The sequence below is a fragment of the Chenopodium album genome, chromosome 16 (assembly GCF_948465745.1).
Source record: "Chenopodium album chromosome 16, dcCheAlbu1.1, whole genome shotgun sequence".
NCBI lineage: Eukaryota > Viridiplantae > Streptophyta > Magnoliopsida > Caryophyllales > Amaranthaceae > Chenopodium > Chenopodium album.
Genome location: NC_137849.1, coordinates 10,210,793 through 10,214,250, shown reverse-complemented (window position 1 = coordinate 10,214,250; position 3,458 = coordinate 10,210,793). Strand labels below are relative to the sequence as shown.

Genomic DNA, 3,458 nt, shown 5'->3' with positions numbered 1-3,458 from the left:
AAAGTAAATCATAATGAATCTAAAGTAAGTAAATAATGCTAAAAAATAAATCAACATATCATTGAAGTTAATCAAATTAAGTCTAAAGTGTATGAAACTACGAATAATAAATTACCTTAAAATGATAAATTACTAAGGAAACTTTGTTATTGCACAAAAACTCCGAGTCATAAGTTCGATATGATGTAGAGGTTTTCAAATTAAAAGTAAATAAAACTATATCCAAAATAAACAAAAAGAAAAAAAAAAGAAGAATTTTAATAAAACATTACGACTTCTAATCTTCAGATTACACACATAAACCTACGTGGGATTCAAACCCACATCTTTAGTGCACTTGCACAATGCTCTACCTATTGAGCTAGTAGGCTATCATAGAGTAAGAATAATTAGCTAACACAATCGATCATTTTTATTTTCTTTATACTAAAAAATCACAAAAGTAAGTAAAAAATACTCAAAATAAATAATAAAAGCTTAATTACAGAAGTTGCATCTCCTTCCAACCATATTTAGGCTTTTCGTTGCACACTCTCTCTCACAAACCAGTGCTTGTGCTGTTGCTATGCATGTTGTTTCTGCTGCTGCATGTCCAAGGCCTTGATGCCAAAGCCTAGGGGCCTTTTGCTGAGCTGCTGCAGTACTTGCTACTATACTATGCCTATGTTGTTGCTGTGGGATACTCATGGAGCAGGCTCTGCTCATGCTTCTGCTGCTCCTCACTCTTGCTCACATTAGCTTCCCGTTTCTCTCAACTCTAAGAACTCCCGAGCAACATTTACAACATCTGAGTATACAAATCACAATAGTATACAATCTAAAAAATCCAAATCAATATTGAGCATAATACAAATCACAATAGTATACAATCCAAAAAAATCCAAATCGATGTTGAGCATAAAACATCTGAGTCATTGACTTATATCACACTACAATATGACCAAATTATAATCTAATCTACAATCAACAAAAATAACCAAATAAGTAGTACAAGAGGTCAAGTATATGGTTTTGAAATAAAAGTAAGAAAAATTATACATGAAGTAAATAAAATATGATGACCTCTTTATTAATTTGGCTCATTAATCAGGTTAAGGGCCTCATGAAGGGTTTGTCCTTGGTACTAAGATAGTTAAGGTTCTTGGACCTATTAATCATGTTGTCACCCTCAAATTAAAAATGGGAACAAATGATAAATGATAACACAATTAAGAAAATAACCAGCGAGGAGTTCAATCTAGTTCTGTAAACAAGGAGTTCTTCGTGATAACTGATAACACAATAAAGAAATGCTCAAAATTAACTGTATATCAGCCTCAACATCTCTTAAGGTTAGAGTAAATAATGCAGCCACTTAGCCAAGATAAAATGCATCAAAATTAGAGTGACCAAAATGTAAATGGCAAGAATTCAACATCCTTCCGTCAAACCAACTGTCCTTTTCTAGCCTTACACCTCCTACTAATAAAACTCCACTAACTCATCATCATATTATAGTCTTTCTTCTTTCAAGCATTTCATCAAACATGTAATACTCAATCTAAAGCTGTAGTTTAATCCCAAAAAAAAAAAAAAATTATACTACAATATATAGAAATTACTGAATAGCTAAGATAATTCAACACTTACCTAAATTAAAAGATACTAAAAAATAAAATATTAAAATTAGCATGCAAACAATTGCCTAGAAGAAACGGTAGAAGTGTTATTAACATGAACACTATACATGGATTCAAGTGCAAATAATCTCACAATGATTCAATTACAGAATTATTAACATGAACATTAACACAAAATCAAGTATTGAAATTCACTCTACAAAATCATTAAAAAATAAATCATAAAATTATCATGGCAGTTCAAACAAAAATTCAAATTCAAAATCCTCTAAATTCTCACATGATTTAATCAATATACTCAAAAAAGTATACTTATCTAGCATAAGTCCATAACATGTCAATTGAATTTTCCTAATCGAAAATCACATAACCTAAAATTGCAGAAACCCTAATTTCGCGTTCAAAATCGCAAAAAACTTGTTTCAAAATCGAGCAAATTCAAAATTAAACCCAAAATTTACATACCTTAATAGATTATCGCGAGAAATTGATGAGCAAAAGCGAAGAAATTGAAGAGCGAAGAAAAAAAATCGCATCTTCAGAGAACTGGGAGGAAGAGAAAGAAAATCTAACGAAGAGAGAGAAAAAATGAAGCGTGTGCAAGAATTAGAGCAGAGGTCATTCAGACCCTGAAATTACGAAAATGTCCTTAATGAGGCGGGTGAAACTTCAGCCGTTAGATACAGCGCGATCTATGGCCTAGATGAGTTCCTAGTTCCTATTATAGACCTAGGTTCTTACATGATATTGTTTCTATATATATATATATATAGGGGAGGGATCCGGTAAAAACCCCTCCTTATATAAGAACCTTAGTTATATAAGAACCAATCTCATTCGTAGGATGAGCGGTCAGGATTAAGACCAAAAACCCTCCCCAAACCGTCCAAAATTTTCTCTCTCCTCAAACTTTCAATCCTCTTTACTTTCTCTCACCTCAAATTCTCCTCAAATCCCAAAATCTAGCACAAATTGCTGCAAGTTGAAGTATTTTCGTTCAAATTTCTCATAACCAACCTAAATTGTTCAAATCAGGTACTTTGTTTTTAGATTTTATTCAAATTTTGCATGATATTCAAGTCGATTTTTGCGATTTTTCTAATTTTTTCTTCGGAATTTTATCAAGTGCGATTTTTTTTTCGACTTCAACTTTTAGATTTCTTTTTTTTTTTATTTTCGATTTGTTCATTTTTTTACCAGGCGATTTCTACGCGATTTTTGTTCCATTTTTTTTTTATTGTTTTGTTGCTTTCGATTTTTTGATTTCATCTTGCGAATTCTATTCGATTTATTTTATGTACGATTATTAAGTCCTATTATTCAGTTCGAATTCTATTCTGATTTGATTTTCATTAATTTTCAGCGATTTTAGGGCCGGAATTTCAGCGATTTTAATGTTCAAATTTTAGTGATTTTAGTGTTCGAATTTCAGCAATATGAGGTAATTTCACCGCTGCTTTTGATTATTAAATAATTTCAGCCCATTTTTTTCGATTTTTTTTTCTTTTTGGCGTCATTTTTGGTGAGTAAAGGTGGAGGTCGAGGGTGAGTAATGGTTGTGCGGTGGTTAGGAGCAACGTGGGGTGCTGCTAAAGGGTGATTTGGTGGTCTGCGGCTGCTTGTGGTGTTGGGTGGCTGTGAGTTGTGGCATAAAATAGTTCGTCTCTTGTTTATACTCGTACTCATATCTGCTCATATTGTTTGTGTTTTCTAAAGAGAATGCTAGTATTTGTATTAACTTGGTAATTTGGCTTACTAATTTTTTGAGATTATATTAATTTGATTTTTGGGTATATATGTATATGTGGAGCTATGATGAGTTGATGACCAACTAATTGG

At 32.0% G+C, this 3,458-nt stretch overlaps 1 long non-coding RNA gene across 1 annotated transcript; it reads right to left on the bottom strand.

Annotated features, from left to right (window-relative positions):
• Positions 1 to 238: 238 nt before the first annotated feature.
• On the bottom strand, positions 239 to 2,196 carry LOC145584888 (uncharacterized). The gene is made up of 2 exons (XR_014100439.1): positions 2,085 to 2,196; positions 239 to 787 (listed from the first exon to the last, which is right to left on the bottom strand). It is a non-coding gene; the product is annotated as an uncharacterized LOC145584888 (long non-coding RNA).
• Positions 2,197 to 3,458: the final 1,262 nt, after the last annotated feature.